This window comes from Rattus rattus, chromosome 1, assembly GCF_011064425.1.
Source record: "Rattus rattus isolate New Zealand chromosome 1, Rrattus_CSIRO_v1, whole genome shotgun sequence".
NCBI lineage: Eukaryota > Metazoa > Chordata > Mammalia > Rodentia > Muridae > Rattus > Rattus rattus.
In genome coordinates this window covers 246841495-246854388 of record NC_046154.1, presented here as the reverse complement: position 1 = coordinate 246854388, position 12894 = coordinate 246841495, and positions in this window count along the sequence as shown.

The window sequence follows — 12894 nt, the reverse complement described above, 5'->3', positions numbered from 1 at the left end:
AGATGTGAACAAGTATCCTCCCCCCGCGTCAGGCAGGAGCTGGACTGGACATCTGACTTGCAACCATGATGGATTGCACCTCATGTTGATAACCAAAATAAAACCTTTTAAGTTGCTTCTTGTCAGGTCTTGGGTCATAACAATGGGAAAGTAAGAGAGATGTGGTCCTAAGGGAGAAGGTGAAGGCGGTCTTCTTGGCAGGGTGCAAGGACTCCATTCCCTACGGCCGCCACCTCATATCACAGAAACGCTGCAGACAAACCCAGCACACCCAAGCTCTATTTTCTCCCTATTGCTGGCCTACTGTCAGACCAGTGATCTTCTCTCCTCCTCTTCCTCTTCCTCTTCCTCCTCCTCCTCTCTCCTCCTCTCCTCCTCCTCCTCCCTCTTCCTCCTCTTCCTCCTCCTCCTCCTCCTCCCTCCTCCTCCTCCTCCTCCTCCTCCTCCTCCTCCTCCTCCTCCTCCTCCTCCTCCTCCTCCTCCTCCTCCTCCTCCTCTCTTCCTCCTCCTCCCTCCTCTTCTTCCTCCTCCTCCTCCTCCTCCTCTTCCTCCTCCTCTCTTCCTCCTCTTCTCCTCCTCCTTTTTCTCTCTTCTTCTTCTCTTCTTCTTCTTCTTCTCCTCCTCCCTCCTCCTCCTCTTCTTCCTCCTCCTCCTCCTCCTCTTCCTCCTCCTCCTCCTCCTCCTCCTCCTTCTTTTCCTTTTTTTATTTTTTTTTTTTTTTTTTTTTTTTTTTTTTTTTTTTTTTTTTGGAGCTGGGGACCGAACCCAGGGCCTTGTGCTTGCTAGGCAAGTGCTTCACCACTGAGCTAAATCCCCAACCCCCTCCTCCTTCTTTTAGACAATTACTCTTGCATGTGATGGGCATGTACCCCAGCCTGCGTGTGGAAGTGTAAAGACCATTTTGTGGAGTGGTTCTCTCCTCCCACCTATACATGGGTTCTGAAGATTGTACACAGGTTGTCCAGCCTCAAAGCAAGGGTTTTTACCCGCTAAGCCACGTAGATGCCCGCTGCCTTCTGTTTGCTTGCATGGTTTTGTGGACTCTTGTCACCTCATGCCATCTTATCCCCCTTGCCTTTCACAGCCCAGGTGTTTTCTCCCAACACTCGGTTGGTGCATTATGACATGGCGTTCCCTCCACCCAGAAGCCCCCAACATCCATTGGAAAGGGCCCCCGTGTTCTCTCCTAATCTGTCTGCTCTGGCCAGTTCAGCATTTCGCCCTTCGGTTTTGTATTCTCCATTGGTTTCCCGGAGAAAACGCTTAAGTCGCTTCCTACAAGGCAAACAAGACGAGCCTTATTCACTGTCCCACTGTGAGCAGAGTCCATGGTGGGTGAGCCTCTGCTCCCCATTGGATGTTAATGGAATCCACCAAGGTGCAGCTGCTTAGGAGACAATGGCCACCGGGTGCTTCCTTTCCTTGCTGATGACTCTTCCCTCTCCTGGAAGTCCCTTGTCACTGCTGCTGTTACTTTCTGTCCTGCTGTTGGGCCACTTGGTGACACCACCTTGCTATGAGTCTGGGTTTGTCCCACCTGGCACTGCACAGGCCCTTCCTTTTCACGGCTGTGCTTCTCTCAGGCTTGAAAAGAAGGCTCAGGCATTCTGTGCTGGCTCATCACCCCCCCCCCGACTCCGGCATGGCTCTTGGACTCCTGGAGGCATTGTAATGGTCCTTATCTATTTTCTCTCAATGACCGTCTTGCATCTCTGAGCTCTGTGCTCATACGTGTTCTGAGCCTGACTCCCACCCTGCGGCGTCATGACAGGGCCACAGCACATCCCAGAGTCCGAGTGGGATGACTGTCTAGCGCTCACTAGGTTCTTCTGGACGTCCTGTCCTGTGACTTCTCTTGGGTTAGCTTCTTCTGACCTTAGGTGCTTCTGGGACTTAGGTGCCTCCATCTTTCGCACTGCTGCTCCCTTGAGTGCCCTGATAATCTATTTGCACGGGGAATTTAAGGATGGGGTGATGGTGTGTGCCTACTCTTTATGCTCTATTAGGACAGGCTTTTGGATCAGCTGGACACCGAGTCGTGCTGATTCGCCAGGGTCATAAAGACAGGTGAGATCTGTGAGGCTCTTTGTGAAGGGGGGTGGGGAGTCTTGCGCTCGCTGGCCATGTACAAAGATCTTCTCTCTGGGATCTGCCTAGCTCCGGCCATCATGAGAGGTGGCCGCCTGAGTTGCAGCCACCATGCTTGCTGCCGTGTGCCTGCAGGATGCTTGGCTTCTGTTGTAAACTCTAGACTGTACAAACCTGGGATCTGGTGGCAGGCCCCTGAAGAACTGTCCGGGAAGGTTGACCCACCCATGTGTAGCTCAATGATGACCCTTTGTCTGTCTTGGCATTCACCACCTCCTGCCATTCCTATTTCTGTGGAGCTCTTGCCTCCTCTGGCTTCCAGGAATAGGTTTGCTACCACAGGTCCTGGCCTGGGCTGCAGCTTCCTCCTGTTTTTTTTTTTTTTTTAGGTCAGCTCCCCACTTGTTCTGCTCACTGCCTCCCAGAAATTCATTTAAACCCCTTAGTCATTGTTGTGAGGATTAAAATGTCATTGTGTATGCAAAGCACGGGCTATCTCACCTGCCACAGAGGCATGAAAGTGCGAATTTATCACCACCCAACTAAGCAGTGTCCTCAAGACTCAGACCCTTCTTCAAGAAGGCTGTGCTTAGGACAGCAGCTGCTGGTCCCAGCATCTAGCACCGTCGCCAGGGCTCCGTGAGACAACGCCACACAGCCTGGCCTGTGTTAGACATGTTGAATATGGGAGAATGGTCCCACTCAGGACACCAGCTTCTCCAAGTCCTAGACACTGGCATGTTGGCAGAGGGCTTCTGGGCACACGGTGGTTTGTCATCCAGCTCTCTTCTCTTCTCATTTCTGGGATGTACCCCTTAGCTATGCTTCCAAGAAGAGGCAAAGGAAAGACAGACAGTGCCAGCTAGAGACATCCTTAGAGAACACAGCTCATTTCCATGTAGGGGCCTCATGAAGGGCAGGCAAATGAGGGAAGGGCTGTGCAGGGACAGTTGAACATGAGGTTCTTTCCTAGGACTTCTCTTGGGAGCTGAACTGCAGGCATTAGGGGATATTTCTGATTCTGAGGGGTTCCTGTGCTCTCTGAGGGGTTCCTGATTCCATGCCTTAGCCACTGCCCCTCAAGCTATAGCGTGTGGGATGGTGAATAGCTTCTAGTCATCTCATACAACAAAGGTAGTGTCACAGTGAGTGTGGCTGCCTGCTGCCCCTCACTGGATCACTAAGGTCACAGCTCTGTGGACTGTCACCATTTTCCAGACACCACAGGTGGCATGTAGGCACCATAGTAGATTCGGGGCAGGAGCCAGCAAGAAGCCAGGGCCACACAAAAATGGGACAATGCATTCTGCCAACCTCTTGAAGGTCGGACTGTCCTGCCATAGAGCTCTGTATAAGAGTTCAGGCTAGCCCGATGTTTGACTGCAGGCTAGAAGCCCTCAGAGAGGCCACAGCAGTGCAGCTCACCCCTATACTCCTTCCCTGCCTTGAGTGACCATGTTTCTGTGTGTGACTTTCGATTGCTTGAGGCGTAGCCATGACCCAACTCTGGACACCAGCCATGATGACTTGCAAGGCTGGAATGGGTGTGTCACGTTGCCTGTGGGGCTGCAGTCATTGTCACCTGGCTCTGCCTTGTTTGAATCTCTTAGTCAACTTGGCAATGGTCCAGAAAGAGACCAGACGCTCACTGAATTCTTCAGAGCACTGTCCATCCAATGATCCCAGAGGGACCTGTTTTCTACCCACATACAAAAGACCCAAGAGTTAATGCAGTTGATACAAATGAACACAGAGATAAATGACTTCCCTCTGCTCCATCATTCTCCTCGAACAGTTGGCTCAGGTCTGTTCCCACTGACCACTCACCCACTCGGTTAGCTGGAGTAACTGCGACGGCTGGCATTTACCGAGTCACAGGCTACATATTCATCATGTGAAATCGCATTATTAGGAACCTGCCTGGATCTCACCACAGTCGTATGTGGGAGGAACTCTTGGCAGCCGTGTCCCTGGTGGGGAGACAAAGCATGGGGAAGTTCAGTAGACACCTCAAGGCTGTGCAGCTGGATCAGTGGAGCCAGGGCAGACGCCTATGTGATGCTTAATCTTAATTGTCAGTTTGCCTGGATTCCAATTCACCATGGAAACACACTCCTGGGTATCTCTAGGAGGGTATTTTCAGAACAGTTTAACAGAAGAGGGAAGACCTGTTTGGAATGTGGGTAGCACCATCCCCTGGGCTGGGGTCCTGGACTGCATAACAAGGAGATCTGAGCACCAGCATTTAGCTCTCTCTGCATCTGGTGGCGGACACAATGTAACCAATTGTCACCTGCTGTAGACACAATGTAACCAGTTGTCATAACTTCTGCCATTGTGCTTTCCCTGCCAAGGAAGACTTCTCAAACTGTGAGTCAGAATAAACCCTTCTTCCCTTAAACTTCTTTAGCAGGTCTTTGTCAGGCCATGAGAGATGTAATCAGTCCATGTACATATTGAACTATACTGCCTCCAGTCAGGGACCATGGAGCTGGGTCAATGATACCAGCATATGAACGTGAGTGTACTTTCATCCATACTAGGTCTTAGCATTCATCCCAAACTCAGGCTCTGCTCCCCAGAGTCCCATCTCATGTGGTTATTACAGGAACAATATGGCACCTGTGTTTTCTCACGTGTTCTTGGAAGGGCTGTCCCATGTGCCTGAAGGATGCATCCTATCCCAAAAGGTGAAGGATAATCCCTCCTCAGAGGAACTTTAGCAGTATGTAGCCCAAGAAAAGAGCCATTCAGAGTTAGGCAGTAGGTTTGGTATCCAGGCCTCTGCGATCTAAAAGTAGCCTGAACTCTAAGATTGCCCTGGTTCATCTTTCAACTGTATTGCCACCATTGACAACTCCTGTTGAGGTCACTTACACAAGGCACTGTGTCTAAATGCATAGAGCAATCCTCACCCAAGAAACTCTGCTCTTGGTGACACTGCCCGTGACCCTGTCTGGGGAGGGAATGTGGACATCAGGGACCCTGGGTGACCTTGAGTGATCCTGGAATTGCCTCTCAGTTTGACAACATGGAATTATCTGGACAATTTCCTTGCTGGGAAAGGAGAGATTTGATACCATCCCTGAGCTGAGAGGGTCAGATATTCATCTGCATCTGTCACGTGCTGCAGGTCACCAGCCCTCACTGTAACTTGCTACTGTGTGCAGGGCCCATTGTTTTGCAGTGCAGGAAACTGAAGCTGGGCAAACCCAGGGAATTACCCAAGGTCACACTGATAGAGGACTGTCTCTCTACAGATTCAAAGAACCATAAATCAGGGGAAAACGACAAGGATCAAAGCCACATAAATGAGATGAGTCACGGCCTTTTATCTTTATCAGCTACTTGCCTGGAGTAAAACCTGCCTCTCAGAGTTTTTGTGGAAACTCTATGATCCATCAAATAAGAATGTGCCTCACACATGTAGAGCCACGCAATAGAGACTTAGCTGATGTTTAGGGACCAAAGTCTAATGAGGACTGATTTAAGGCAATTTTAGGGCAATAAAAAGGAATATGGCCATTTTCACTGAGGAGCAAGGATCAAGAGTTTATGGAGCAGAGAACTGAAATAGAACTTAGTGAAGGAGGAGAGTGGAGTGGCCCGAAGGCTCAGAGCACAGTGTTTTCTAGAATAATGAGATTCACTGGACGGGGGAGTGCTTTGAGGATAGAGGGCTGAATGCCTTGGACTCTGTGCTGCAGAAAGCCACAGTGAGGAATCCAAAGTGGGAGTCCAGGGTGTCGATGAGGCCATTCCTGCGTGTTTTCCATATAGCTTGGGACTGCCATTTTCCCGAGTCTAGTTGCTTCAGGGTCTGTGGATCTAGTGGTTTTCTCACAACTGTGAATGGCTAGCACTTCTGTCTCCTGCACACCACCACAGCTGACCTCTCAGGTATCAGGATGTGTTCTGACTGGTTCCAACAGACCAGGGCTGATGGTACCTCATGTCAGGATCTCTCACTGCAAAGAACTCAGAGGTCACTGAGGCTCAAAAGAAGGGCCAGGGGGAGTAGTGAGGCCTCGGATTACTCACCTAATACTAAAGACCTAAAGGCAAAACAAACCCCAGGAGTCTACAAAAGTAAGAAAAGCAAGTGTCCAGAGAGTGATGGTCAGGCAGTGAAGATGATCCCAGAAGAAATTCATAGACAGGCAGACCTGCCATCACCTACCCTACCCACCTGATGAACACTCTTAATGCAGCCCGGGAAGGGGACCCAAACAGAACCAAGAAGCTTTTATACATCAAGTACAGTGTCAGTTTGTAGGGTGGAGACACTGAGAGAAGCAACCCTTGCATAGAAAGGTTATGTCCCCTGTGAAGAGGTACAGGGTATGGGGGTTGGGGGGAGCAAGCTGCAGAATGCCAGGACTCCAAGAGTGAGTCTTTCTGTCCCCTAGCTTGGAACACAGCACATTTGGTATGCATTCCAACAGTTCTGAAAGAAATGCTAGCTTCCACCTCAGGAAGCAGAAGAATAAGAAGAGAGATGATTAAAAAATAATCCAGACCTAAATAACCTAACAGACTCTGGGTCAGATTCTTTAAAAGTATCTAACAAACTCCAGCACTCAGGAAAGCTGGGTACACAGGTTTGCCTATGAGTAGCTGCTGGAAGGAGCTTGAGGCTTTGATCCTCATCCAAGGGAAAGACAATCCAGTGACACAGATTCAGAGGCCACAGAATCATGGAAAAGCAGGGAGACTGTCGCAGAACAGGACCCATGGGTCCATGTATGGAAGTGAGATGCAGAGACCACCACGAGAAAGGGAATGGATGTCAGAAAATGTCATGCTAACAGCTAGGCCTCAATAGTATAGCTAAGCTGTGACACGAAACTCACCAGGCAGAATTAGCAATAGGTGAAACACGAGAAAAGAAAGGGGAAAAACCTCAGTAAGCCAGCAGACACAGCAATCTGAATGAAGCAAAACATAATATATCATTAAATCTGAAGGTAGTTTTTGTGGGTAGAGTTTTATATAGCCTCTCTGTGGGATATATCAGCTCTCTGTTAGCTGATAATTATGACTGTAGAACATGATGTGTTGGGCAGAAACACAGGGAGCATTTGTGAGGGAATGGTGGGGGGCTCCGACACTTTAGAAAATCCCACAAACCCAAGCATATTAAAAAATGAGCAGAAAATACATACATTAGATCCCCATCATCAACATCACTGCCACCACAACCATCACCACCACCCACTACCATCATTACCACCACCATCACCACCACCACCATCACAATCATAGCCACCATCAATCACCATAACCATCACCACCACTACCATCGCCATTTTCACCATTGGACCTACCATCACCATCTCTATAACACAAAGGGAAATTTTTTTAAATACATTACTTGGGAGAAAGAGTGTTACAAAAATCAAAGATAAGAATAATCACCAAACCTTATTTATGCAAGCTAGAAGACAACAGAAGGGTACTTTCAAGTGTGAAAAAAAAGTGGGAAAAAAACCCTGTCAATCTAGAAATCTATATGCAGTGGAAACCTTTCAGAAACAAAATCACCCTGAAATTCTGTAGACGAACGAAAGCTGAGAGGAAACATCGCCAGAACAATGGCGCTTCAAAAATTGCCACAGGAAGTCCTGAGGATAGAGAGGAAGCTAACTCCAGATGGAAACTCAATCTGAACAGAAAGGAGAACTGAAAATGAGGACCATAAAGGGTTCTCTAAAACTATTTCAAAGCTAATTTGCCATCTAAAGTGAAAGTCTTGAGGTAACTCGGGGCCAGAAAATGTCAAGTGTGTGATAAGAAGATAGACGATAAGGAAGAAGAACTGACAGGGCTTCTCTACTACACTGAGCACCTCCTCTACTACATGGAGCATCTTCTCTATTAGATGGAGCACCTTCTCCATTACACGGAGCACATTTTCTATTACATGGAACACCTTCTCTATTACATGGAGCACCTCCTATATTACATGGATCACCTCCTTTATTACATGGAGCACCTTCTCTATTACATGGATCACCTCCTTTATTACATGGAGCTCCTTCTCTATTACATGGAGCTCCTTCTCTATTACATGGAGCACCTTCTCTATTACATGGATCACCTCCTTTATTACATGAGCACCTACTCTATTACATAGATCACCTCCTTTATTACATGGAGCACCTACTCTATTACACAGAGCACATTCTCTATTACATTGAGCACCTTCTCTATTACATGGAGCACTTTCTCTGTTACATGGATCACCTCCTTTATTACATGGAGCACCTTCTCTATTACATGGAGCACCTTCTCTATTACATGGAGCACCTTCTCCATTACACAGAGCACATTCTCTATTACCTGAGCACCTCCTCTATTACATGGAGCACCTTCTCTATTACATGGAGGACCATGTTGCCTGCAGGTGAGTTTTAGTAAACGAGACACAGAATGACAAACATCCAGTCAACAGATATCAAGAGAGAGAATTGGAGCCAAGAAAGTCTTTGGAGGGCGAAAACATCCTAAGAACATTTAACAGGAAGAGAGGAGGATAACCCAAACCAAACAGCAGGTTGTAAATTTAAAGCCAGCCTCACAGAGGAGAGTGTTCTCTACAAAGCACGTGGAATAACTTCTGTAGTCAGCAACTTTTCATGGGAATTGTATTACATCTAAAAGATAAAAGCCAGACATTGTCAGGCCAGGCAGAAGGAACAAAATGTGGCTATCTGCTGTTTATGAGAATCTGACTTTAAATATGAAGTCGCATGTAATTATAAAATAAAAATCCCTGGGTCACCCAGACTCTAATTTTAAAAAGGGTGTTGTTGTGGCCACAGTAACACCAGAACAGTAGACACCAAATTAATTAATAACGAAAAAGGGGGGCCAGATATAACAGTAGAGTAAGGTGATCTGTTCATAGCAGTAGGGGGAGGTTTTCACAACACCAAGATGATCTCAGATGTATAGGCACTAAACAAGAGGAAGGAGAATACAGATTAAAATGTAAGGGAAAATCCACAGATGCATTTAAAGATTTCAACACCTTGATGGAACATTCCGGACATTGTAGAAACTTAATGATAATATCTTATGGACTGGGTCAGTGGGCCTTCAGAGAAGTCACCAGGAGAGTGGGTGTGCATTCACAAGTCACCATATAGGGATACAGAGATGGCTCAGTGGCAACAAAATGCTTGGCATTCAAGAATGAGTAGCTGAGTTCAGATTCCCAGCACAAGTGTGAAATGCCAGGCATGGGGTCACAGGTCTGCCATCCCCTTGTTGAGGGAAGAAGGGACAGGCAGGTCTTTGGTGATCATTGGCCAGTCAATGTAGCCAATGTGTGACCGCTGGGAAGCTGACACTGAGCTCTGGCTTCCATTAGCATGCATAAATGCATAGCTACATGAATACATATATCACACACACACACACAGAGAGAGAGAGAGAGAGAGAGAGATTCATCATGTACTACCTATAAACAAGAGAGAACATCTTTAAAACAATCAGTGTATTCTCTGACCCATAAAAGGATTAAATCAGAAAAAAACTTAACAATCATATCTAGAAAAGAGCCAAATATTTGGAATTCAAAGTATACTATCCCATAAAATCTGGGAAGGCCATACAAATTGGTGGGAATTTAGATCGTCACAGTCCCAAGGATGGAGATACCGTTTAATCGGTGCCCAGAGGAAAGCTTGAGCATCAGGTGCCTGCTTTAGTAAAGAGACAAATCAATGAGCTAAGCTCCTAGATAGACTCTGGAAAGGACAAGAAGAGCTCCACTGAGCTGCTGTAAAAAGGGGAGATGAGGGATGAAGTTGGATGGAAATTAAAATGAATGAGACAAAAATGCTTGCTTAGAAAGATCAATAGTATTTAAATGCACCAAGCTAGGATGTCATGAAAGGAGGGAAACCGAGAGTGTCCAAAGTAAAGAAGAAAAGGGGGGCCATTCTAATGCCAAAGGCACAGGCAGGGGAGTGGGTGAATGACCAGACACACCAGTGCTCCTGACAGTCTGGGGTAAGAGGGACAATTTCCTTGAAAGACAATAATCAATGAAAAGGATCCCGGAAAGTCTAGCACATCTGGGTCACCCTGTGTCTGCGAGAGGATCTGAGTCGGGAGGGAGTCTCTGGTGGAACCCCAGAACAGGTGGCTTCCTTGAAGAGTGTGCTAACTACTTAGGTCTGTCCATAGGAAAGAGGAGCAACTGTGGACAGCTCTGTTGACCAAACCAGTGTCTCTCCTAGTGTAACCAAGGGAACCGAGTCCTTCTTGAATACAGATATAAAACCTTATGAGATCATTGGTGGTAGTACAATCATTGCCCGTAATCCCAACACTCCGGGTATGGAGGCAGGAGGATGAAGTCCAAGGGCAACCTCCATTAACACAGTGAGTCTGACGTGAGCTTGGGTTACATGAGACCCTGCCTTTAAAACAAGCAAGCAAACAAACCAACCAACCCATGGCACATACAAAGGAGGCTAACACGCCATCACCAGATGAGGTTGGTTCCAAGGTTCTGAGTGTGAGCTAATACACCAAGTGTTAGCATGTGAAAGTGGGATGTGTCATATTACAATGAAAGGGGACACAGTTTGTCCTGGTAGACACAGAAAAAGTGTACAATGAAATAAAGTGGTTGCTAGAAACAGTCTGAAGGAAGTTTCCTCCACTCAATACGGGTGTACGGGGGAGAAAGATCTGTAGCTGATGTCACCTCCTAAAGGTTATGGTGAGTGCCCACCATCTGCCTGCCACTCAGGAGATCTCTGTACTAGACACAGTGAAAACAACAGGCTGAGAAATGGAAGTTTTATTGGTGGATGACGTCCTGTTAATAGGAAAGAAGCAAGAAGAGGTGAAAAGATGATTCAGTAGACAGACCTCTGCCCCTAAGCCTGGTGAATTGAGTTCCTTCCTCCTCGAGGTCTCCCCTGGTAAAAGGAGAGATCTAATTCCCATAGGTTGTTCTCTGACTTTCACATGTGTGCCACGGGGCATGCACATTTGCACACACAATCATACACACACAACCACACACACAATGACACACATGCATACACACACATGTACACATCAAATGTATCTTTAAAACTTAAAAAGAGACAGAAGAATTCATCAAAAAGCTTTGGAAACCCATGAGTGGCCAGCAAACACAGCGTACAAGGCTACTACACAGAACTCCATGTCATTTTTGTGTTTCCAACAGCCTTTGTGAACTTTACACAAATTCTTAGAATGTACTGACCACTTGGAGCAGCCAGGGAGAAGAAAGCTGAAGAGGAACATTGTCTAATTTGCATAAAGCCTAATCAAAAGAAGGTGATGTCCTTCTGACAATTGACATTTATACTAACCAGAATGGGAGGTCTAAAAATAGGCTCACTATGAGCTGTACCAGCTTTTACACTGATACCCAGCTAATTCAACAGAAAAAGAATATCTTTTTCTTCAAGAGATAGTACTGGAATGTGTAGATATACGTGGAAAAAAATGAACCTTGACTCCAACTTCAAGCTATTAGCAAATATTGAAATAAATGACACAATTAAATGAAAACCCCAAGCCTTAAAAGTTCTATATAAAAATCAAAGGGTACCACCTTGACCATCTGCTCAGGACTGTGCTAGAAGAAGCGAGGATTTCAGGGGTGGCTTCCAAGGAGGTAAAAGAAATATTAGCAAATTAGACCTCAATTTATGCAGAAATGAAGACCTTCTGTACCACAAGGATACTATTAAGAAAATAGAAAGGAAAGATACTAAACACGGGAGAAGTTTTTAATATACACACCTGGGGAAGGTCCTATAATCAGGGCATACAATGCTTCTTAAGTTTTAGAAGGAAACCACACAGTAAGAAACAGCCCAACCATCTGGACATTTCAGAGAAGGACATTCAGACGGATAGCAAACAAGGACATGAGGAGAGGCTCTTTAATACCGCAGGCCAGCCAATCAAACACTGAAAGACTTAGTGGGGGCCAGAGCTCCTGGAGGTAGCCAAGCAGAGGTGGAGTGTCAATGTGTAAGACCCAGAAGGAGTGGATGACAATGCCCATGGCGGTTCTCAGATGAACCCACAGAGATCATGGCCACACGTACAGAACCGGTACCAGCCAGACCAAGTCCCAGTATGGAGAAGGCAGGTGAGCATAAAGTCCCACCCCTAACCAAGGAGCTATTGACAAATGATAGCTCTGGGAGAGTGACCCTCAAGTAAGTTGACCATGGTGCAGTGGAATACAACACAAGAGTACAAATTAGACTAGATGGCTTTTTAAAGAGGACATAAAGTAGGGGAGGCAGGGAAGGTGGAGTGGATCTGGGAGGAGTTTGGGGGTGAATATGATCAAAACACTTTTAAAAATTCTCAGTGGACTAATAAAGAAAAAAACATAGAACGACGACATAAAATAAAACAACAAAAAACCAATCTGGAACTCTTTTGGGAAAAGCTAGTAGTTTCTTGCTTAAATATCCACCTACTGGGCAATCCAGAGATCTCAGTCCTAAATATCCAGCAGGCACAAAAGCGTGCGCGCACACACACACACACACACACACACACACACACACACACACACACACACACACGTAATGTTCATCACAGCTTCACTGAAAATAGCCTCAAACTGGAAACGACCCAAATGCTCATCAGGAGGTGAATGAAATAGCAACCAAAGAAAATATTAGCTAAATTGGGCTTCATCAAAATTTTAAATGCTTGTGCTTCAAAGAACACCATCAAAACATTAACACACACACACACACACACACACACACACAGGGAAAGTGAGAC